The sequence below is a fragment of the Nomascus leucogenys genome, chromosome 3 (genome assembly GCF_006542625.1).
Source record: "Nomascus leucogenys isolate Asia chromosome 3, Asia_NLE_v1, whole genome shotgun sequence".
NCBI classification, from domain to species: domain Eukaryota; kingdom Metazoa; phylum Chordata; class Mammalia; order Primates; family Hylobatidae; genus Nomascus; species Nomascus leucogenys.
The window spans coordinates 132899019-132925256 of record NC_044383.1 but is presented as its reverse complement, the minus strand read 5'-3'; the positions used below and the strand labels follow the sequence as shown (position 1 = coordinate 132925256).

Genomic DNA, 26238 nt, shown 5'->3' with positions numbered 1-26238 from the left:
AAATTATTAACATGCTTAGGTGAGCCCTAGGTTTTAAGACTTAATTTGCAAGAATTAAAATTATAACCAGAATATTGGAAAGTAAAGAAATACTTCCACTCAAAAGATCTAACTCTAAGATGATTTTGCCCCATTTGGTCTCAAGAATTACACTGTTCCATGACCAGGCTCGGACCGTCTTAACCATTCACTATTCAAAGGAAAACATGCATGACTAAAATAAGTGAAATACCGAGGACAATTGACTGAGCTACAGCACAGGAACTCCCTGACACACCCAAAGACAAATTGTCCCTTGGAAGACTTTACCAGCCCTCTGTGGCCAGAGCTGCTACAAGGACTATTTCCAACATTTCATATAAGCACTGCAGACACAGGCACTGCAGATACAAAGAACATCAAATTCAGCCAACCAACTTCAGGTTAAGAGAAGGGCAAATATAGTCAGAACAGTGCTTAGAAATGTTTAATGAGCTTTTTTTTTGTTTTTTTTGTACCTTGAAGAAGACAGAAATGTGAAAGGCATGGCCTTGATAGACCTCCACATCTTTCTCATCAGGCTGTGGAAATTAGAGTCTCCTCTTGTTAAATAGGAAAGGTTAGCATTTAATAGTTAATGAGGCCAAGGAGAATCTGAACAGATAAGACCCGAGTCTGTACAGGCTGCATTTGGAGAATCCCAAATCCTCTTATCTTTTCTCAGAAACTCTGCTGTTTGCAAGATATTGTTTTAAGCAGAGAGGCGACAGGAACTGCAGCAGATGCAAGAACTACTACCTTTTTGAAGGCAAGCTAAAACAGAATCTATGAAGACGTACTGCTTTGCACTTTCATGGGGCACTGTGACAACACACTGTGTTTTTCCCCTAGATTCAAAACACGAATACCCTGGCAGCTGACCTTTAAAATATTTACAGCATTATGGACACCTTGTGAGCTTCCTACTTTTCTTTGCTTCTTGCATGGCTCTTTGATGTGTTTTCTTTCGCATGCAAGTTGCTTATAGTACTCCTGTGAGGAAATGTTCTGAGTTGAGTGAACCTCAGGAGGGAAGAGGGGAGCTAAACTTTCTCTTACAGTGGAACTCAACATGCCTTTGGGCTAAAGGTTATTTGAGGTCTGACCATATATAAGGTAGGCATCTTGCCCCAATCCAACTTTCTTTTCTCCCCTTTATGTCTCTTCTCCTCAGATAAATCTAACACCACCTCCCCGATTCCCTACACAGTACCATCAATACAGATCATAAATAATTCCTTTCATAGGAGCCTTTTTATATTTTTTTTGAGACAGAGTTTCACTATTGTTGCCCAGGCTGGAATGCAATGGCACAATCTTCGCTCACAACAACCTCTGCCTCCCGGGTTCAAGCAATTCTTTCTCCTGCCTCAGCCTTCCAAGTAGCTGGGATCATAGGCATGTGCCACCACACCCAACTCATTTTGTATTTTTAGCAGAAACAGGGTTTCTCCATGTTGGTTGGGCTGGTCTCGAACTCCTGACTTCAGGTGATCCATCTGCCTCTGCCTCCCAAAATGCTGGGATTACAGGTGTGAGCCACCGTGCCCAGCCCCTTTCATAGGAGATTTATCCATTGCTCCCGGACAACATTCCTTCTCCATTCACTTTCATTCACTTCCCCATGAAACTAATGCCTCCTGTCCCTCCCACTTTGGTGACAGTCCAAAACACCTGCTCCTCTTCCTCTGTCCTCTTCCATCCTTTCTTTGCAAACACTTCTTTGCTTTTTCTCCTGTTGCCCAACTTTTCACTCCCTCACTCAGAACAGTTTTCTTCTATGCCCTTTCTTATACTGTAGCTATAAATCTCCTATGCTCTCGGCTGCCTCACTGAACAATCCTTCCACATTCTTGCTTTAGCTGATTGTTCTGTCACTCGGAGGACATTGTTTCCCTCATGTGGAGGTGGCCCAATTCCTCAGCTCCAGTAACTTAGCTCAGTACACTTTTCATCTTCCAAGGTACTTCCAGGCCACGAGTCCTCCTCACGGAAGCAAAAATCCTTGCTCTTTTGAGGCTTGGGATAGCTCACTAAACCACCATCTCTCCGTGTCTCACTCCCTTACCAGATTCCTAGATCTCCTCATGCTTTGGAAGCAACGAGCCTGTAGCCTTATTCTCCTCCCCACACCTCATCTCCATCCTGGTCTACTTTTCTCTTCACATGGATCACCCATGCAACACCCTGGCTGCTTAAATTTATGATCTTCTTGGCTCCAATAACCTTTACCCTTCCCTGCTTCAGTTCTTCATTCTCATGGCCCTGCCTTCACCAAGGCCCTTCTCTGATCAGTGTCCTGCATTCTTAGCTTTCTCAGTCTATGAGGTCCACAGATCACATTCATCCACCTTGTCAAGAAGTTCAGTCCCTCCACTAGTCCTCCGTCTTTCTGTCCATCAAACCCCTTCTTCTTCTTTCTAATGGGGTTAGATCCCATGATACCCGCGGTAGGTACCTCAAGCACTTCAGTCATTCTCTTTCAGTGTTCTTGCCTGCCTATCTTCTCATTTTACTTGCCCAGCTAAACCCCAATCAATGTAGCTGTAGAGCTTCTCTGTTCCTACCTCTCACAGCTGATAATTCTGGTGAATAGTAAACAACCCAGTGTATTCATGCCATTCAGATTCTATGGTCTCCAACACCATTCTTGTCTTTTCAGTGTTGTCCTAAATATGAATTCCCTTTTCTCTGATTCCATGAAAAGTCACCCCTGCTTCTCACAGAGGCTTTTGAAGGTCTAGTGTGAGTTCAGTTCAGGTTGTTGTCTAGTGTTGAGGGCCTGGGAATCACTCTAGATCTTTAAGCTGACTTTGATACATCTGCTATAATTTATTATGGATTGATTTGTGGTTTTATACATTAGATTGATTTGTAATTACATGTTTCTCATTTTCAATTTCACAGTGACCTCTTCTCTGTAGTTCTCATCTGCCTATTTTATCATGTGTCAGAAATTATGTGAGCCATTTTGCATATGCTATGATGGAACTTATTAATTAGTGTTAATATTCATATTCTTACATATCAACAAATAGTTCTACAATCCCACGTTGGTCACTTCAAAAGGTTTTGACTTCCTACCGAATTTTCTGCTCTTTTTCTTTGTCTACTCTGAGTTTCCTTGAAGCCTCTGTTTGATCCTTGTGGGTCTGTTTGGTCCAGTCAGCCTCAACTTTATCCTAAGGAAACACAGACTCAGTTTTAAGGCTTGCTTGAGATCCCACTCATGGGATATGTGAACTTAAGTGACTTCCTTCTCTTTCTGAGTATATCTCAAAGTTAGATACTGTAGCTTCTTCAGTGTGAAGTGGAATAGTTATTACTGCAGTCAGAAGTGTTGGTTAAAGTCTTCTGACTCTAGAGGAAATTTTAACTTGAAAGGAATTTAAACATTTTATTGTTGGAACCAAATTATGACTCTCATTCATTTTATAAGAATAAATCATAAAATCTACTTTCTGTGTAACTTGATATATTCCTTTTATTTGAAACACAGAAATTAAAGTGAGTTAATAGTGCTATTTAAGAAGAAATCTTGCACTCCAACTCCATGGCTAGAGTTGAAGTTTTTCTCATTTACTAAACAAACTACACCCCTTACTTTTAAATACATGGAATAAAATATGTATCACTGAATTATAAAAGAAACTCATGAGTATCTTCACCATTATTAATTAACTTAATGGTAAGATTGATACTTCTTTTTAAGTTAATGGGCTTCAGTTTGCTTGTAGCAATTCAGAAATGATAATAGTGGTTCCTGGGCTAACCATCTTAGTCTTATCTCTTCCCAAGGAGTAGACATCATTATCCCCATTTTGATGAGTGAACTGAGAGAACATGAGAAACCAAAGATCACACAGTAAGTACTTGGGCTGAGATTTAAAAACAGGCTGAACACTGAGCATTTCCACTCACAGGAAGTAGGTTAAAAACTTCCAAATGTGATTGCCAACATTTTTCAGATACCTATGTTCCACCCCCTCTGCCTCCTGAGTCCTACTCATTCTTCATGTCCCACTGAAATAACAGATCCTTCAGGCCACATAGCTCTTTCTCACCTGAAGAATGACTTTTGGGGGTTGGGATGGGTTGGTATTTAGCAAAGCAGAGGCGAGGGCTTGGGCGATCTGCCTGTGGTGTGTGGAATGGGCTGCCTGGAGATGCATGTGGGCTGCAAACACTAGAGAAGCTCCAAACCAGACCCACCTCATAAAGAGTGAAAGGAGCTGACCAACAAGCCAGATGGGATGATAAACAGGAAGGCTGGGTCATTCTACCAGAAAAGAGGATGTTAGGCTGGCTCATAAGCATAAGACCACTAACTTGAAAGCATACTTTTGCTTAAAGTTTAGGAAGAGAAATACCATTCAATCAAAATTTATTTTGTTTTGTAACATAAGAAAAAAACCCCAAATTCCAATAAACTTGTTAATTTAATCCAGTGGTTTAGAGGTATGTCAGAATGCAATCAGGTGCCAACATTTCTCATTTAATCATAACATGCCATCCTTATATTAATGACGCAATTTTAAAACAATATTGGGGATCTTAAATTAGAACCCACAGTCACTCATAAAAGGGGCTGTAACATCATCATCTGCCTCTAAATCCTCGTACATCAAATCCCTCATCTTGCTGCTAGACTTATTTTTTAAAACACAGATCAACTTGAGTAACTTTCCTCCTCAAAAACTTGCAATGGCTTCACACTTCTTGGGAGTAGATTTCTAGCAGTGTTCTAAATTCTCCATGATGGAGCACCTTTCTGACTCTCCTGGTTCATCACCCAGAGCTTCTCTGAATTAACACTTACCTTCCCTGCCAAAGCTTGTCTCAGGCTGTTCCTGAAATTTGTTCACCTTTCCTCATCTCTCTGTATGCTAAGACCTTTTCATCCTTGATCTAACACATTCCCTCCACGAATCCTCTTCTAATAGTGCAACCCCACATACCCTGTCCCTCCAGGGAACTTCCAGGCTCTGTCATACTCGTACAGCTGCAACTTACAGCTGCAACTTAAAGCAACTCCAGAGTTTCTCATTTGGTAGTTCTGGGCCGAGTCCCAAGAATGTACACTTCCAGCAGTTTCCAGGTATTGCTGATGCTACTGGTCAGAGAACCCCTGCCCTATGTGGTCTAGCATAATGCCTTAAAGATAGCAGGCACAACATACTGGATAATTGGATAGGTCAAAGAGCCAGACATTTTGACTGAAAGTTTAGAAGGTGTTTTATTAAGACTTTCAGCAGAGTGTTGAAGAATATAAACATGATTTTCATTTTAGAATAGGAAAGAAAGTAGAATTTATATAATCTCTGAAAGTTGATGAATTTATGCTTAAGTATTGTCCAAGCTGTTCTGATCTGTATGGGACCTTTGAAAGGGGCCCATGGTGAATGAAGATCAAGCTGTAGGGAATTGGAAGGAAAGGAAATTGAAAATTTTCCTCAAGGACTCATGTCAGTCAAAGTAGTTCTTACTTAACCAACAAGGAAATGCAAACTCAGAAAAGCCACATAGCAAGGACCTGAGCTCCATCCGGGTCTGCAGTCCCCCACACTCAGTGCGCCATCTGCTAGCACTCATGACTTCTCAGAAGCGGTAGCATCTCATTTGGAACTAAACAACACAGACTGTGAAAATATTAGGTTCACGCCCAGGGCAACAACCCCCAAAAATCCCAATTTATTTTGAATGAGTTGTAATGAGTAGGTGGCAAATTTATGACACCAAGCATGTGCTGTTCTGTCACTTGGTATTCCCTAGGCGGCATTCATTTCATGCCTCCTAAGCCATGACACGGAAGGCTGGCCTTCTGTTTTTGTCTGGTCAAGACCTAGAGCTCTGTGGGAACATTTTTTTTTTCTTCTTTTTTTTTTACATGGCCCTTTTCTGCTCTTTGGGGAAATGGGAGAGATTAGAGCTGCTGGTAGAATACGTCAATGGAATGGATGAGTTAGCAGGGAATGAGTCTATACCTACATGTAGGAAGCGAGGTTTTCATGAATCTCTAAATGCCATTTATCTACTTTCAGAGATAAACAAACAAATAGATCTAAGCCTTTTCTGTGACAGTCAAATAGGTTATTCCTGAGGCCAGACGACCCTCTAATGTAGATGCAGTGCAGTGTACAGTGTGACCTAGGAACATCAGCATCGCTGGGGAACTTCGTAGAGCTGCAAGTTCTTAGGCTCTACACCAGCCCACTGAGCCAGAAAATCTGGCGGGTGGGGCCCAGTAACCTGTATTTTAACAAGCCCTCCTGGTGACTCTGGTGCAGACTAAAGTTTAAGAATTACTGCTAGCATTTAGTTATCAAGAAATAGGCAATTCTAAAAACTTCAAGTCTCTTTTCAAGGACTGTCACTAAATCATAAGCAATTAGTGCCAAAATTCTGTAGTTATGCTAAAGTGTTTTTTGACATCAAAGGTCTTAATTTTTGAAGAAGTTTCAGAAGAATGCAAAAAATTGGTTGTTGTTTTTTTCTTTTGTTTTTTGTTATTTAAAAATTTTTTTGGTATTGAATGTATATTTGAGGACAGACATTTATGTCATGGTATGGAAAAAGACCCTGCCACAGATGTTTAGAGTTGAAAGGTCACCTGAAGTATCATCAGGCTTAATTCTTTTGTAGAGTTGAAGAAAGAGGCTCAAAGGTTGACATGACTCCCTGGGATCCCAGCACCTTGCTTTCCATGTGGTACCCCACTTTCACTGGGTTTGTGGATAAGAAAGGGGGGCATAAATAATAGCAAGTAAGAAAAACTAAATGGTCTCTTTCATTTACCCTGGCCGTCATTTACCATAGCTCTGTAAGACAGTACCCAAGTAAACTACCTCCATATAGTAATTCAGAATGTCTCTCTTGGGCCTCTTTAAGATTATAAATTTTATTCAAGTTTATAGATGTATTGAGGTTATAAACTATACTTTGATACTCTGATAACATTTAAGAATCTTATTTCTGAAATATTCTCTTCATCTAATACAGATATGTGTATGCACATGCACATATACACCCACACATACACACTTGATGTGATTCTGCTTCCAATTGCAGAATTATCGCCCTTGGACTCTGTCCGTGAACTCTCAGAGGTCCCATGGAGTTGAGGTTAAGAATTTCTTCTTTAAGAAGAGTCATTTACCATAAAGGAGGAAGAAGCATCTTTCCCAGATTATTCTTTCCATCTAGAGATTTTCTTTGGGAAAGTTTTTTGCTCCTCCATGAATGAAATGTAAGTAATAGTCAAGCTTTGGTTTCCTCCCCCTCCCCTCCATTGCCCCCAATTTAGCCCTGCATTGGCAAATGCCGAGCAGTGGTGTCCAAGGGGTAGATCCTCCAGTTTGTTCTCCACAGACCTTCTATGTCCTCCTCCACGAGGACTGCTGCCCTGCCACACTGCACTGGCATTGTGAATATTATTGGATGGGGGAAGGAATCTCTAGAGGCAATTTTAATATGCTGCATTGTACCAGAGATAAGCAGAACATACAACTCACTGTTGCATGCTGGTCATACAGATGCAGCAGAAACTTTATGCACATTTGGAAAGCTTGCTTATTTCAGGATTTTGTTCAGAAGTGAGTCACTGGAGCTTCTCTTTCTCACTCGCTTTCTCCTTTGTGACTGTCTCTCAGAATGATAAAATTCCCAACTAGCAGCCTCAATGTGAAGAAGCTCATCCAGTGACAGTGCCAAGGGACCATCACGGCAGAGTTACACTTTCCACAATAAATAAAGGACTGAAGAAGCCCAAAGGGAGGGTTTGGAGAAGAACATAAAGTAGGCTCTGGGGTGATGAGAGCTGAGGGAGCCACAGTCTGGAGAGACCAGGAGATAGTTACAGTGCCTAAAATCTGTTATGTCCACAGACATAATGCTGTTAGGAGGCCCATGGTAAAAATGTGGTGATGTGACCTAGGTGTAGGAACTCTAGAATCCAGTCACATACATTAGTTGATGGGTCACATAAATCAGAAAGCAAAATTTAAATGATTCATCATGGATACAGATATTTGCATTGGGGTGTGTTAGGGTGGTGAAGTGGGGGCCAGCTGACTGGCAGGCTGAGCTGAGAGAAGCATACCAGGACTTAAGAGGTCTGATGAGTGGTTAGAGCTCCATAAATCAGATTTTAAAGTTTATTTTTTAATATTCCCATTTTTTTGAAATCTGATTCAAGAAGAAAAGGCCATTACTAGCTGGATTGAAAAAAAGGTCTGATTTTGTTTGAAACCCTTTTGTACAATACTCAGAATGACCCTGGCAGGCCGTGAGTGACTATGTAAAAAGGAAGCCTAAATAAATAGTTCAGAGTTTAAAATATTAAAATTATCTTAAAATCCTATTTAAGCCTAGTAGACCATTTTCCAAAAGGGCTACCTTTTAAATTGAACCATCGTGTAGTAAAATGTCACAGGTTTCATAGTCATAAGCTTTACTACATATGTTTGGAGTAAGGAAGTACCGTATGGCTAGTGTGTTCATTCTTCATGACAATTTTATATGGACCATTTTGCTCTTCATTCTTTATAGACATTAGCTAATTTATGCAGTAGGCACTAGAGAGTGCAGTGTTATTTCTGCTATTGGGCAGGCAGAGGAATTAATGCACAAGGTGAAGGGCCTTGATTCTCCTAGGTCCCATTTCTGAACACTGATGCAGCTGAAATATCGAAGACACAATGACAACTTTCTGTTGACTGTAAGCCACAGAAAGATAAAATATTTGCCAGTTTGATTGGAAAGTGTTGTCATTTACCCTGCAAATCACTTACTCTGCAAGGCTTAAATGAAGCAGAGATTTCCAAGCAATTAAGAACCCATACGCATTTCCACTTTAATATTGCAATTATAATGCCAGACTCTTTGCTACCTACAATAGCACCAAGGAGTGCCTCAGGTCCTTCTCTCTAGGGGGAAGGAGGCAGCTTTGCTTTTCTTAGAGTTCTGTGTTCTCTTTCTGCAGCAGTTATAATGGGACCTTCTCAAAGTGAGCATTTGCGCCATCAGGCAGGTTTAGAATGCTCTCTCTCCCAGGCAAACAACTTTTAGTCATTCTGTCCCTGACCTTTGTGAATTTCTTTTGGTCAAATATATTCACTGCCAGGGAGAATTGCTGGCTAGCTTCTCAATGTCCTAGGTCCGGGAAAACTCCACTACCCATTTTTTTGGCAATCATTTTGACATTATTACTTGGTTCTGTCAGAGGCGTTCGAACCAGAGCAACTCCATTTTGAATAGGGGCTGGGTAAAATAAGGCTGAGACCTGCGGGGCTGCATTCCTAGGAAGTTAGGCATTCTAAGTCACAGAATGAGATATGAGGTCAGCACAAAATACAGGTCAAAGACCTTCCTGATAAAACAGGTTGTGGTAAAGAAACTGGCCAAAATCCACTAAAACCAAAATGGCAATGAAAGTGAAACTGACCTCTGGTCGTCCTCACTGCTCATTATATGCTAATTGTAATGTATTTGCATGTGAGAAGACACTCCCACCAGTGCCATGACAGTTTACAAATGCCATGGCAACATCAGGAAGTTACCCTAGGTGGTCTAAAAAGAGGAGGAACCCTCAATTCTGGGGATTGTCCACCCCTTTCCTGGAAAACTTATGAATAATCTGCCCCATGTTTAGCATATAATCAAGAAATAACCATAAAAATAGGTAACCAGCAGCCCTTGGGGCTGCTCGGCCTAGTGTAGCCGTTCTTTTATTCCTTTACTTTCTTAATAAACTTGCTTTCACTTTACTCTATGAACTCACCCTGAATTCTTTCTTACATGAGACTCAAGAACCCTCTCTTGGGGTCAAGATCAAAACTCCTTTCTGGTAACAGTCCCCCTAAAAGTAGTACTGATGAAATTAACTAGAAATTAATTTTGGAGGATCTCATTGAGCCCTAGATAGAACGTTAAGATTGTGTAACTCTTGATCCCTTTTGGACCTAAATATTTCTTTTGGCATTTTCCTGTAGGCTGTGCAGATTTGCATGGTTCCACTAATTATTATATAAATTTGGAAATTTGGGCAAATTGTTTTGTCTCTTTAAGTTTTAGTTTCCTTTTCTATAAAACAGGGGTGATCCAAGTGAAATACTTAAGTAATGCCTCATTCATAACAAGCATTACAGAGTTGTCAACAATTATTCATTATTTCATAGGAATCGCAGTTTGATAATTAAATATATTAAAAGAAGGTGAATCTTTTCATCAGGCTAATGCATTCCTTTGAGATTTTTTGGAAAAAATTCCAAATTTCTTTTAGTTTCTACTTTTACAAAGAAAGTAAAGAAAATATAACCTTTATAAGAACAAAAAATAGCTTGGCGAAGGTTTCCTAGAACGATTTGAATTTTGTTACTAACAGCAAACCAGTATCTCTCCAGCTTTGTGCTACATCTGCCTATTCTTTTTCTGAAATTCCTCTGGAAAAACCACCAACATTTCTCTATGTCTTTCCTCCAATTTTTCAGTCATCCCTCTGACTCAACTGGGACTTTGTCACCACTCTTTTTTCTGCCATTTCCTTATTGTCCACATAATTTCTGAAAAATAGAGGTAGGCAAAAATGGAATATGTCTGCCCACAAGAGATTCTCACAATGAAGAGAAGAAGAGGGGCATGGAGGGGAGAGATCGTTCATTTTGATCCTGGCAGAAAACAGAAGATCCTCACAAGAGCAGCACCTTACATTTCATTTGTTTCTCCTTGGCTCTTCTTTTCCTCTGAGGAACAGTCATTGCTGTAGTTGTTTCTCTCAAGACAGTGTCAATAGAGAGGCTCAGCAGTAGAGAAACTTTTATTAACCCTGGCACCAGCCTGTTCACAGGGCAGGGAGCTCTTTCACAGCCAGAAAGCAGTCAGTGTTGGAGAAAATAGACATACGAGAATTAGCAGGGAGGAGAGGTGGGCAGGAGGTATGAACAGGCTGCAGGTAGCAACGATGAGAACATCTTGGGGTAGCATCTTTCAGGTTTGTGCAGACAAAACCAGGGACCTTGTTCCTTTTCTGGAGCTTGCTCTTACGTGACAAGGGGATAGAGTAGTGTGACAAGGACCCCATTTTTAGCTGAACAAAGGAGAAAGTCCTACAACAGCAGCCTATTGGAAAATCTTCCATGCTTTCTTACATTTTGAAACAGAATACAGAGATTGGCATTGTTGTTCTCAATTTCAAAGCAGTAAAAGATTGTGTGTGAAATGAACTAGATGTCCCATGGTCTGATGTCCAAGGACTGGACAGTATAAAAGAGAAAGCTGAAGTAAGTGGCTGCTTTGGGAAAGTTGGTTGTTGGGAGAACAGCTCCTGTTTGGGGAACATTTTGGCAGTATCACTTGCATAAAATATATCTAATATTTAACACCCACAAACATTTCCTTAGATGAACATACAAATTTTAAAACATGCATAGATGTTGCCCAAAGTTCTGCCATTTTTTTCTGAATTATAGTCTTTGTGATAAAGAAAAAAATCTGCTCAAAAAATAACTAATCTTATAAACCATTCTAAAAATATTTATAATATCAAGGCAGCTATTACAAATTCTTCTATTTTTTTTAATGACTTTATTTTCTCTTATGTTAAATCAGGTTTTGGTCTGATTTGGGAGTGTTTGTTATCCCTCTCTTCTTACAAGAACCTGTATTGATTCTTTCAACGGTAGAAAATAATTCATTTAGTTTGATACTGCTTCCCAAATATCTATATTTACTCTTAAATATCTCTATGAAAAGCTGCCCTTTCTCTTATTCTCTTTAGACATGCAAAGGTCACTTTTTCTATAAAAAGGAATAACTCCATATATAGTCCTAAACTAATGACTGTAAATCTGAAATCCAACACTTCGATCATCCTTACTGAGACTGTCAGCCTCTCACCACCCCTGATGAGCAATTCCAGTTAACGTTTTACCTCCATGAAAACTCAAAGGCAGAGAAGCCTAGGTCTGAACTTATTGTAGGGCTTTAGGCTAACTCATTGGTTTTTCTGGGCCTGCTCTAAGATGTTATGTAATAAGAATTTCCTCCCTAGTCCTCCTCAGAAGGCTTGGAAGGAATTGGAAACTAAAGGCCTAACCAAACCTTTACCATGTATAATTTTAGAACTTTGGCTGAGTATGGAAGACACATAGGAAGGCACAGCTGAGTTACGTGTGAGGGCTGGGGAGTGTTGAATTTATTTCTATAAAAATATGCGAGGAAATTAATCTTTTTGTTCATAAGAGCATGAATACGGAGGAGCTGGGATGAGTGAGGCTGGAAACATGGGGCAAGACAAATGACTTTTAATGACAAAAAATGGCTAATAATCTAAATTTTTGGTGAAGAGGAGCCGTAAGGCTTTTCTGTCCTTTAACATCTCTACAAGACTTCAGTGAAGTCCGCTGCCCACATAGAGGCTCTTTTATGTATAGAGAAATCAAAGAAAAACCCTGAGCTAAGCATCTGGGTTAGTGCAGAACAGGCAACACTCATTCATCAGAGCCAGGAAGGTGGAGCCATGAGGAGCCATGAGGATCTATGAAATGTAATCCAGGAGACGTTACAGAAATCTTAAGAAAAGCAATGGATGCTCTCTGGGTTTGTTATAGGAATGAGGGCCCACCTTACCGTGAGCTTAACATGGCAGTATTGTCCCTCCTCTCTCCTTAGTTCAGCTAAAGATGAGGTCCTTGCTCACAGCCACAAAAAATTAGGCTTGCAGACAATTTGAAGGGTGAGAATAATGAAATTTATTTGACAAAAAGGAGAAAAAGGGGGAAATAAGGACTCTCCACAGAGTGAGAATCCTGCTAGTACAGACTTCCTGCCTTGCAGCTTGAATTCCAAGTTCCACCCAGGAAGAGGAGGGCCCAGGCTCCTCCCCACTGCAATAGGCAGGAACTTCTGTGGCTCCACCCCAGTGTGCACCCCTCCCAGTGCACAGATCAGTTGGAGGCTCTGCCAGGGAGCCCTTCCCACCTGACTGTCTCAGTATGACCCCAAATGGCAGCTGATGATCAGTCTGAGACTCTGACCAGGTTTGAAGCCAGACTAGACCATGCTCTAGCTAATTAATATGGGGAAGGTACAAATTGGAGCCTAAGTTTCCTTATCAGTAACTGCCAATGTAATAATTGATTCAGGGTCACCAATGGATGTCAAAATAGGTAAAATATTGTTGAAGAAAGGAATAATCTCAAAGTAAAACTCCTTGTATTACTTTCGAATTATAAGAGAAAATACATTCTTCCAATTGAGAAATTAGGCAGATACTACCTTATCTGAGTAATTAAACTTAACATCAATAATGAGACTGATGATGGTACATAGATTTTTGCGGAAAAGCATCCTTGTTTCTAAGAGATAGATACTGAAGTATTTATAGGTGATATATCATGATGTTTACAACTTTAAAATGTACTGTCTATTTCTATTTAGAGAGAAAGCCAAGAAGCAGCATAGTAATAATCAGTGAATATAGGTGAAGAGTATGTAAATTTTTATTGCATTATTATTTCAACTTATAAGTAAAATACCTAGCATCACATCAGGTTATGCTAGTCTGTGCTTGTTGCACGTTGAGTACCTCTTCCTCTTCCTTCCTTTTTCCTGTGCTAGACTTTTTCACTTTTCCTCTATCATGATAAGCACTCATTAATGGTTATTTAAATATACCTTGGGTATAGTTACATTGCCCTCAAAAAAAGTAGACTCTGAAAAAAACAGAAAGCACCAAAAGGGCAGAGTGTTGTAGAAATGCCAGGAAAGGCAATAATTGGCAGCTCTGCGAGGTTGTCCTGTTCTCCAAGGGGCATCCCATAGTGTGACATATTAGATATTTTGTAGAATTAAGAGGAAGAAATTAGTAGCTTGGCGAAAACAATGCCCAGAATATTAATTTCTTAATAAATATGGTCATAGAACAGACATTTATTTCAGAGTGCAGATTTAGTAATGAAAAACCATGATTTTCTTTTCTTAGAACATTTGCCCCCAAGGTAATAGGTTTTAATGCCTGTGGAAATGATGAGCATTTATTTGGAAGTTGCCCCAGGGGTCTGAATTGTGCACGCAGCTGATAATATACCATGGAAAGATATTTCTGCCAAAGCAGCTGGTCAGTTTCACTGGTGGCCAGTGCCTATCTTGATTTTTAGGATAAACACTCCAGGGTTCTGGGATATTTTTTCTCTTGCTGTGCCTACTTCACATCTTTAAAGGTGAAATGGAAATAGAGAAGAGATGAAGGAATGTGCTTCCCTTTGGCTGTCTCTGGGGACCATGATTCTCCTAAATTCCTCTTCTTCTCTTTGTGACCTTGTAAAATGAGATTTTTTATAGTTTTATCATTAATCCTCAAAGCTCTCCCTGTAGAGGTCAGTGAGTAGTAAATTAGTTATCTTCACAACTTGTAAGGCAAGAAAACAGAAGCATTCATTGGGAAATTATTTTCCAAAATCATGTATCGAAAACTGAGTTTATCAATCTTTCATTCCATGTGTACAAAGCATTATGTGGCATATAGAAAGATGTGGGGAAGAAAAGAGTTTAGGACATAGTTTCTTCTACGTAAATGATAAAAATAATATAAGGTAGTGTGTGTGTGTGTGTGTGTGTGTGTGTGTGTGTGCATGTGCACGTAAAATTGCCATACAAACTGTAAACTTCTGCCCAAATGTAAGCTGTTCTTATTATTGTATTCTTCCAAGTTATCATCCTCCTCCTCCTCATCCTCTGTGTTTATAACTGTGAAGTTCTAAGGGATTGAGAAGGAAGAAAAATGATTTACTGTTTGGAAAAACTCATTGTAGGTAAATCTTGAGTGAAAGCCATCATGCTGAAGATTACAGGCAAGGATCAGGGCACATGTGTTCAGATGGAAAATGCAGTATGTGTGATAAGAGAGAAAGGATAACAAAACTTCCTGATTGCATCAGAATGGTAAATTAATAGGAGATATGGCAGTTGGGTCCAAACAAATGTGGCAGGATAGGAAATCCAGTAGCTGGAAAGCAATAAAGCCCATGGTCTAGATTTTAGTTGGATTTAGGAAGCAATAAAGAGTAACTGTAGGATCCTAAGAAAGGAAATATCATGACAAAGTGATGCTTTCCAGTGTTTTGAATAGACTGTGAGCAACTGAAACCAGAAGAGGAAGGAGGCTTTTAAAACAGAGCAGATTCAGGGAAATAAAGACCTTGCTTTGGTTGTGATGTTAAGACAAAGACAATGGCTGTTTTGGGAGCACCCCGCTGGGTCCTGTGCCTGAGAAGGAAGGCTTTGCTAGGTGTTCACCATGTGGGAACCAAAGAAGGCTAAAATGATCTAAAATCAGAGAAGGTTCCCACTGGGGAAAGAATGTGAGAGAGGAAACACTAACTTGGAAAGATGGTTCTATTATAGTCTGAAGAGTGTTAGGTGAGACTGGAAATCAGATTAGCATTAAAAACTAGTGTTCTTTTAAGCGCTTGTCACTCTCAGTCACCTTTGGAAAACAGCTGATCACTGATGTCTACTCTCCAGTTTTTCTCCTTCTTTCCAGACCTGTTGTGGAAACATCATCTCTCCATCTCTGAGCTGCCGGGACTCTGGGTGCCTGTTTGTGGCCTGTCTTTGTAGGTTGGAAGGGAGTTGGTGCCACAGTGGTGGCGGTGCTTGTCAGCTTGCTGAGGCATGTATTTTAGGTATTGCTGTTGTTGTTTCTTTGTTGTTGTTTTATTTTAGAGAATTTCGAATAACAAGTGAATCCAAAAATTTATCGTTGATGTAATCCCTGCATTGCTAGCTCTTGTCCTTTTCTTACAAAGAAAAGATTGCATTCCCTGCAATGTTCCCCCTCAACCCAAATGTGCTGTGTGGCACAGTCAAATGCATTTTATGTGAAGAAGGAGAACAGGGTTGCTGTACCTGCCTGGAACTGCTGTCTTTCCATGGGGCTCCCACTATCCACACAAAGTTTACCTAACCATAGTTTACCCTCTCTGCTGCTCAGTGTCTTGGAAAGAAAAAACAATTCTAGTCCTCTTTTTTTTTTTTAATACTCAAATGAGCAGGATATTTGAACAGAACTCTTTTGCCATCAGATCATATATTTATCATGAAAATGACTGTTACATAAGTTTGTAAGGACCAGGGCTGGAAGAACAATCTGTGTATTGTGCAGAACTCACTGTGCTTATATGGAATCTTTGGAAAGAAAGGATGTCAAGGGCTGTGTCCCCAAACCTTTAACCTCCCCATCTCATATGTGAACCCCTGGGACCCCTGACTTCTTGTGGATGCAAGTAAGAAAGACTCAAGGTGTAATGGGGCTGGGTAAGGGGCCATGTCCTGTTTGGCCTTCTGTCTTGTTGTCTCTGCTTCCCTTTGCTGTCACATGGCTGTTCCCAGACTAAACCGAGGGCCGGGCTGCTTATTTTCGTAGCCCAATAACAAGATAACAAGATGCAGATGAACCGGGGAAGAAGGGAGTTTATTTCTATAACCGGGTACAGGGAGAAGGCCTGGAAAATATCACAAGACCAACACAAAATTACAGAGTTTTCCAGAGCCTTATATACCTTCTAAGCTTTATGTCTACGTGTAATTGTGCACTCATCTATAGACATAAGTGACTAACTTCTTCTAACCTGTAACTAAAATCTGAGTCCTGAAGACCTTCCTCTGGAGTCTCAGTCAGTTTACTTAATCTAAGTGGGTCTGAGTGCTGAGATGATTACCCTTATCTTGTCTTGGGCTAAATCATGGAGGTTTGGGAAGTTTCTTCAGAGCCCCAATAAACTTGTTTGTCCTGAATCGGTCCTTTTAAGAATTCCTTCGTTATCTTGTCATGCCCAGGAAAGGCCTAGGCAAAACTCTTGGTGGACTTTTGTTACATTCCAGCCTTTGTAGAAGGGTACTGGCTCTTTCCACTTTTAATATTTGACTTACCCCCTCTGTCAGTGCTGAGAGAGTTGTTATGGAGGCCTGTATTAGTGAGACCTGGCCTGCCACATGACCAGTCCTCAAATTCAAAGGTAGTTGGTATAAAGAATTTGTCTAAGTGCTCTGACCTCTTCTGAGCGGAGACTGTCATGCCTGGACAGCATAACCTTAGTCATAATTAGTTTGGGTTCCTTTTGGATCCCTTATCTCCCTGTCCACACCCCACTCCCCACCCCCACCAAAAAAAGGCTGGGCTGGGGATTCTTTAGCAGAGGCTGTGGGCGAGATAGTTTCAGCACGCAGAGGTCTCTAAGTATGGCAGCCCTATGACCTGCATATCCCAAACACCTCCATTCCAGCCAATGTATGTACTCACTGCACCCCAAACCCATCTTTGTATTTTGCTACTGCTTTTATTCTCTGGTGTATGCCTTTTCCACCATTGGTAGTGTTTCTTCCCCCACTTTAATTGCCCCAATCCTATCTACCCTTAAAACACAATTGAAACTGTCCAAGAAGTCTTTCATCCTTATCTCAGGGGGAGGTGAATGCTATCTGATTATGCTCTCGCATGACATTTTAATTCATGTATCATTTGTTTAGCATCACTCTTTATTACTTTCTAGTATCTATGCACATGTGTATTTCTCATCTCCTCAACTACGTTACATACGCTTTGAGGCTAAAGAATAGGTACTTAATAAAGGCCTATTAATTGAGAGTCAATTCTAAAATCTTGGGGAACTCAATGGGGTCTTGATTATCTCTTGTAAATCAATGCTGTAAAGAGCTTCCCCATTCCCTTGTGGTACTAGTGTTATGGAAGTGTACTAAGGGGAAGGAAAACACATATCCAATAAAGAGACAAGTCTCAGAGGAGGCGCTGACAAGGAGATACAGTAACCTTGATTACTTAATTTTAGAGTAGCAAGCATTTCAGATTCCCAGAATCTAACCTATTCCAAGTAACACCACCAAAAGACAATGGAGCCAGATTGGTGGATTATCAGAACTTTTTTCCACTAAGGTTATTCCACCCTGCCAACAAATATAGAAGAGAAGATTCATGAACTGGAACATTAATTTAGAATCTAGAGGAAAGCCAAAGGCTGTGATAGTTTGACCTTTAGCAACAGTCTATTTCAGACTAAATTTTATTATGGAAGCACATTCCACAATATGCTTGTAGTGAGAAATAGAACCTAATCAGAGCTGACAGCAGCTCTTAGCCTCAGCAAAACTAATACAGTGTGAGTAAGAACCTGGTTTTGTGGGAATCTGAAAGCAAAATACATTGGTACCATAAGAGGACAGTGTGCCCAGGGTAACCCAGGGAGTGGCTGCTGCACACCCAGTAGTTACATGGATTTGATCAGTAAAGGTCAAAGTTAAATAACTCACTGCATTAAATGCTGTTTGTGCAGCTTGTCAACAAAAACTCAAATAAGAAGAGAAGTAGCTAAAGTATTGTATATTGACTTAAATCAGAGAAAATACAAGAGAAAGAAATGATTTACAAAATTAGTTCTTTGAATTAAGATGATTGACATTAAGATATTCTACTCTGTTTCTAAGCCTCCCAAATAAAGAAACAATTTTTAGGATTATGAAACATGTTTGCTAAAAAAAAAAAAAAAAGAAGTGCAATTCTGTGGTTTATCTTTCAGCATTACATTTGATTTGTAAAGAAGATAGATGTCTTAGGTCACTGTACAAAGAGAAAGATATAAAAGTTTAAAAAGATACAATGACTTTCCCATAGCTAACAAGGAGCCAACATGGGTCCAAGTTTTGGCATCGATTTGGGGAAAATGCTTTCAAACTCTAAAATCCTATAAAGATGGAGAAAATAATTACTAATAAAGGCCTACTACTGCCTTTTATATGGTAACACTCATGGTGTTGAATTGACTGTACACAGGAAATTGTTTTATGTTTTTTCATTCTTTTTCTAGATTTTTTTCTTTCTTGAATTATTTAATTAACTTTTTTTGGTCTGGATAACATCTGCACATGTTATAAATTAACAAGTTTTCCTATTTTTATCCCTATATTAGCCACTTTTGTTGGTTTCTTATGGATCCCTTTAGGGTTATTCTATGCACTGATAAACATACATGTGCAAATAGAATTATATTTTGCACATTATTCTGAACATGGTTTTATAATTAAGACTTGTACCATATGAACTTCCACATATTTATCTGCCTTACCATTCTTAAATGCTGAGTATTTTATTGTACATATTTATAAGTTAAAGATACAGATTTAAGAGCCTTCTGCTGGTACACATTAGGGCTTTTTTGTATTACCGGAAGTGCTTCAATTAATATCTTTGCTCAAATACATTTTGCATGAGTATGAGTATATCAATAGAATCAATTCCTAAAAATGAAACTTGGTGGGTTAATGGTAGGGTGCATCTGTAATTTTGATGGATATGGCCAACTGCTGTCTGTAGACCTTCTGCCAGCTTATATTCCAGCAACAGTGGATAGGAGTGACAGTTTTTCCAAACCCTGATCAATAAACATGTTAACTTTTTTAAAAAAGTCATTGCCAGTTTTATCCGTGTGTAATGTTATCGCAATGTTTTACTTTTTCTCTCTTTTACTTTGAATGAGAATGAACATTTTATCATATTTAAGGGTCACTGATACTTGTTTCATTGAATAGCCAGAATCAGTTTTCAAAAGTATCTCATTTTATTTTAAATTAATGAGTAATTAAATTAATTAAAAATTATAAACAGTGCTTTAAAATATATTAATAATTTCTCTTAGTGACAGTTGACACATTAACACTTGACCTCCTATAGTTTCCTTTGAGCCTTCTCATTTTTCTCATCTAAAAGTGGAGGAGTGCATGTGTGTGTGTGTGCACGCGTGAGTGTGTGTGTGTGAAGTGGATTATCACCAACGTGGCTTTTATTCAGCATATCACTTACATCATTCCTTTGGCAAGCTTATGTATCTGTTCTTGTTAATATCATTCAATGTCCAAATATTCATGAGTAGAGTTTGGGCACATATGCCAATAAATGACTAGATTGACACCAATGAGGGAAAATGAATAAAGAATAAAGGTGAGGCTTATTCATTTTTTTCCCTTGAAAACAATTCTAAAAAGATTATTAAAAATTTTCCCTTGTGATGAACACATTCTGCATTTTGCAAATTCTTTCCGTAACTTAAATTTGCGGTCAAACCTAACTTCCCTATTTCATCTTAGAAATTCTTCTCTTCACAGGATTGGGGGTGAGATAAGTTATCTAAATCATTTAGGAGGCTCTGAGGTCAGCACAGGAAGCCTCATGACAAAGGAGATGACTTTTACCAGAAACAGGGACTTACTTTGTCTTTGAATACACAAATAAAGTCTGCACTATCAATGAAAATGCCCTATGGGAGACCTTCTGGAATGATTGATGCCATCCCTCATGTCTGTTGAAAACCTCCCTGGGCTTGCACAGGCCACATTTCTCTAACCTTATTTCCATGAAAACTCCAGGGGAGAGTGACAGCCTCTATCTGGCAATACTCGACTGTGTCACATGACTCAGCAGGGCAGATCAGAGTTGGACAAAGCAACTGTGCTGGTCTCTGTTGTCAATTTTATTGACAGAAAAATGAGTCATTAAAAAAGGGCATCTGAAATTATAGACCTAATTTAGTTCCTGTGTATTAACCAGCAATTCAATAAAGCTGAAGAGCAGTTTTCATGCATCTGAAATAGCTGAGTGTTACGGGTTTAAACATCTGTTTAGTCCCTGAAAAAATCAGAGATCTGCTGACTTATCCCCCCTTCTCCAAAACATACTGTCTGCAGCCGTGGAAAGTATTCAGTGCTCTGCAAGATGGTGAAAGCATTTCACAACCTTCTCATCCCTGCCTCTCTCTTTAGGCACACTTTTGGGAGAAAAAAAAATATTTCTTCTCATTTGTGTTCTAATTTGAGGATTTGGTTTTATGCTTTAAAATGTTTCATTAAAGTCTTTCATTTTCTTAAACTTTGTTACTACTGTAGGAAAAGATTTGCTTACGAGAGCCATTCATTTGACTCTAATCCTATGTCTTCATTGCCATAGCAAACATCATTGGTAAAATTACGATTGAATGTGGAAATAACTAGGGGAAATTTGACAGAGAGATTTATTAAAAACCAAAATGCCTGTAAATTAGAAAGTACTCTGAATATTTCAGCCTGTATATCTTTGTTTTCAAAGAATGCATCTTAGTAAACTTTTTAGATGTGACAGCTAAAATCAAATTGAGAAAATTCAGAGAACATTCTGTGATTCTTCCAAAAGTATTCCCTTATACAAATATTTTTTTAAAAATAAGGAGCCACTCAAATAATTAGGAATTATTCTTTCTGTTTATACTGCATATTCCAAGACAGTAACAGAGCAATATTTTCCTCCATAGTTAGTGTCTTTACAGACAGAATATGACAAACAAATTTTATGGTCTGATAGCTGTCTGGAAATAAAGTATTTATAGTTTTTAAGCCAATAATAATCATATAGAAAATTGTAAATAATAATCATATAGAAAATATAATAGGAAAAATATAGCATTAAAAATAGCAACAAATATGACAAATATCTAGGAATTACCTGAAAAGAAATATTTACCTATATGGAGAAAACTACTAAACTTCATTGAAAGGCACATGGATGATTTGAATAAGTACATTCCAAGTGGGAAAACAAAAATATTCTGTTGATGTCAATATTCTGTTGATGTTAAAATGATGTTTATGTTTAATGCAATCTCAAATCTTCAAACATTTGAATTTTTGAGAAATTTTCTAAAATTTATCTAAAGGAATAAACTGGTAGGAATTAAAATTTTTGAAAAAAGTAATATGGAACTTGCATTATCAAAGATTAGAACATATTAAAAATCTATAAAACATGAAACAGTGTGGTATTAGTGTCAGGATGGACATTCAGATCAATGAAACAGGGTAGAAATACTAGGAAAATACCCACATAGAGAAGTTTTAATTACATGAATAAAATGACATTTCAAATAAGTGGGGGAAGGAATCAAATTGTTCAATAACTTAGATGGTTGGTTACTTATATTTTAAAAGGTCATGTCTTCACTTGCCTCATACCAGAAGTGCCACAGCACAATGGCTTGCTGAGACTTGGTTACAGATGAGCTAGGATGTGATCATCTTAGTTGCCCAGGTGGCTGATAAACCCTGGCTGTGAACAGCCTCATTTGTTTACCCCAGAGTGCCATGAAAACGTGTATTTTTCTATGTGCACTGTGATGCAAAATATGCTAGAGAGTATTGTCTTTTACTATACACTAAAATTAATTAGAAATTGTTTTAAAAATTAAATGCAAATGAAACAATAAGAAAACTTTGAGAAAATATGAACAAATATCTTGGGTCCAGGAAGGCTTTGGAAAAATAAAATAAAAAATAGAAATTATAAAGGTAAACAAAACAGATTTGGCGAGCTAAAATGAGTATTTCTGAACCTCAATAACAAGATTCTCAGAACTAAAGGACAAGTCACAAATTGGGGAAAAATGTGTCAGGCAAAGTGTCACATGAGTGGAAGGATTCTACAGATCGACAGGGAAAAGATGGATACCTACGTATTTTGAAAAGGAAAAGGCAATGAACAGGCAATTAATACAAATGATTTTTTAAACTATCAATCTTATGAAAAATGTTAAAGATCATTAATAACAAATACATGCAAATTAAAACAGTGAGATTCTCTTATCATGTATCAAATTGGTAGAGCTAAAATGATTCATAATTCCCCAGGTTGGCTGGAGTGTGAGATATTGAGAATTTTCTTTTTTTTTTTTGAGATGGCATATTACTCCGTTGCCCAGGCTGGAGTGCAGTGGCACAATCTCTGCTCACTGCAACCTCCACCTCCCAGATTCAAGTGATTCTCCTGTCTCAACCTCCCAAGTATTTAAGACTACAGGCACATGCCACCATGCCCGGCTAACTTTTGTATTTTTAGTAGAGATGGGGTTTCATCATGTTGGCCAGGCTGGTCTCGAACTCCTGACCTCATGCTGGGATTACAGGAGTAAGCCACCGCGCTTGGCCATTGAGAACTTTCATACAGTGCTGAATAAATTAAACTTCTAAAGGGAAATTGAAAACAGATTTCCTAGGCCTTATGATTCCTATATAAAGCAGTTGTAGGGATGTATCCTAAGTAAATACTTAAAGATGGGGCCAAAGTTCAACATAAAAGGATACTCCTTTCAGCATACTCTATAAAACAGACAATTCAAAGGAATCTAAACGTGATTATAAAAGTTCTTACGTATATACTACAGCATCAGATCTAGTCACTGAAAGTGTTACAGAAAATACTTATATATGGATAAGAGACAATATTCACAATACAGAGCCAAATAACAAAATGCAAGTTGTGAGAGTACAATACTATTTCTTTAAAACAATATACAAACAAACCAACAAACAAAAATAGTAGAAGGGCACATAGCAAAATATAAATGATGATTATGTATCAAGGCTAGATCATAGGTAACCCTTGCTTCTTCCGTAGTTTTTCTGTTTTTAAAATTATCTGCACTGAACATACATTCCTTTTGTGACTATTTTAAAAAGATGTTATTAAAATACAAAAAATAAAAATGTTATAGTTTATTCAATTTCAACTATGCTTATACAAGCATGATTGAAACTTCAGCCTCATATCAGGGCTAACATTGTCAGAAAATTCAGTCTTCTGATTATTGATTTGCTGCAATCATAAATGATTGGTACATTTTAGAAGATGACAAGACAAAATAGGATCAAAATATTCAGAGGGCCTGGTGCACTGCCAAAACTTCACAATTCTAGCCTTGTCATCGACTGAGATGGCATCACATGAATAAGAAATACCTTGTGCCCGGCTGATAAATACTTGATAATTTTTGATAAATTTTGATAATTTAAAAAAATTTCTACTCTGCTTACATTACTGAACACATTGCATAATTTATTATGAAAAAAAGAAATAAAAAATTTAAAACTATCTTTAATGTTTACATTATGAAAATTTCTATCTCTTCAATACTATACTTTAATCTCATATGTTAGTGAAGGATTTGTTTTCAAGATTATAAATAAAAGAGGCATCCTTAATCTAACCTGTCTTTGTGGCATTCTCTGAAGTGGGATGTGGCCTTAAGTGTTCATAGCTTTGGGAATTTAACAAAATGTAATGATCTGCTGAGATGTATTTATTTTTATCAGATGTAGAATATGGAAATCTGACATTTTCATGAGCATAATTACAAGGACAATGCATATTTTTATTTGAAGTTTTAAAATGTAGATGCAAATAATTAGGTTTAAAGAAGAGGAGAGAGAGTGTGTGCTAGGGAGTACACACTGTCTTAAATACTTAGGAGTATTCAAATATGCCTTATAACTTAAGGGATTCATTGGAATAAAACTGATCCAGGATGATGTGCAACTTGTGATATCTTTTTATTCATTCTGGGAAAAGTCTGATGAGTTGCCTTTATTTTGGAGAGCCCCCTCACTCTCCAAGTGAGTTGTGGCTGCACTTGCACCTAGAATGCACACGTGGAGGGCCCTCTTGACAAAAGTCCAAGAAGCCCCTTAATGGATCATGTTTAGTGTTCCACAGTGTGAGTCACTGGCATTTCAAAGCAGCATCAATTTGGCCATAATATGTTTCCATGGTTTCCACAGTTATCACTGTCTGCCTGGATAATGAGCACCAATAAAATATGACCTGACTGGATTATAGCAGGGGAAGAATCTGAAGAACACTTTTTTTATAGTTTCTTTTCTTATAAACCACTTGACTGACTCCCTTTCAAAGGCTATCCTAGAATTTACTGTACTGTGCAGTATGAGGTAATTGGCTTTCAGGATTTCGGGAGGGTTCTATGCTGCAATCGGATCAATATTGTGTGCTTTGCCTGTGTTCTCAGAAGAAAAGAGTATCTGTTTAGGAACTGGAGTAAGGGGGAGAAAACCCAGAAAACATTAACTGATTAAGAGTGGCATAAACAAGAAAATGCCCATTGCTGCCAATGTCCATAAAATGCATAAAATGTACAAAAATTTGCATCTGTTATGGATTAGTAACAGATGGAACTGTTAGGTAATAGTAAAAAAAAAAAAAATCAATTGTAATACAAGTGATCTACATTGGAGCAACTTGGAAAGTAGACACACTGCATTCAACCCTCAGCTGCTCAGGGCAAGGGTAGGTGATAGAAGGAGAAGGGGCAGCTTTTCATGCCACAATAGTTTAAGAGTCACTCAGTCAGCAGGGCATGGTGACTCACGCCTGTAATCCTGGCACTTTGGGAAGCCAAAGTGGGTAGATAACTTGAGGTCAGGAGTTTCAGACCAGCCTGGCCAACATGGTGAAACCCTGTCTCTACTAAAAATACAAAAATTAGCTGGGCGTGATGGCACGTGCCTGTAATCTCAGCTACTCAGGAGGCTGAGGCAGGAGAATCGCTTGAACCTGGGAAGCGGTGGTTGCAGTGAGCCAAGATTGTGCTACTGTGCTCCAGCCTGGGTGACAGAGTGAGACTCCGTCTCAAAAAAAGAGTCACTCAGTCACATGTTGGGCCATGTAAGTGGCTCAACAACTACTTATGTTTTCTGTGCCACTTACATGGCCTTGTCATTGATAGGAATTCCTATTCTGAATTTCCTTTTCACAAAAAGGGAAATTCCCCATGATTGGAAGAAGGGGCCTATTCCCTGAAACACCTACCCAGGTGCCGCCTTCTCCAATGCATCCCCCTCTCATTCTCTGCTCTCCTGCACCTGACTTGACTAGCTGCTGCCCCTTGGCTTCTCTTGTTGGGAAGGGGTTGTACCAGTGGATTTTTTGGTGCCTGTCCTGGCAGGTGAAAGTGACATAATTTTGTTGTCACAAAGGACAGTGAAACCTCAAGCACTGAGCAGGGCAGTACAGCAAGCCCGGCCCCTGCTCCTCCAAGGGGCAGTGTAGCCTGGCAGCAGACACCCTTACTGCTTGAGCTTTTACTGCTGATGAGGCCTAAGTCATGCATAGAAAGTCCCTGACAAAAAGCAACAGGGATGTGTTTTTCCGAGTATTGGGAAAGCCCCCCTAGTGACCACTGATGACAGTTGGAGGAAGCCAAGTTTATTATTTTTTTTTCAAAGAGAGAGACAGGCAGAGAGAGAGAAAAGAGAAAAAAGAGGAGAGAAGAGAGAGAAAAGATATCAAGATTTAAGAACTGAGCAGAGAGTGCGATGGCTCACACCTGTAATCCCAGCACT

At 38.9% G+C, this 26238-nt stretch overlaps 2 long non-coding RNA genes across 2 annotated transcripts in view; both read left to right on the top strand.

Moving 5' to 3' along the window:
- LOC115834466 overlaps positions 1-26238 on the top strand; it is a 275808-nt gene that overhangs the window by 237125 nt on the left and 12445 nt on the right. The window lies entirely within an intron of this gene.
- LOC105739575 overlaps positions 1-26238 on the top strand; it is a 140944-nt gene that overhangs the window by 105818 nt on the left and 8888 nt on the right. Inside the window, exon 7 of the long non-coding RNA XR_004029384.1 lies at positions 18606-18825. This is a non-coding gene — a long non-coding RNA (uncharacterized LOC105739575). The remainder of the gene's footprint in view (positions 1-18605; positions 18826-26238) is intronic.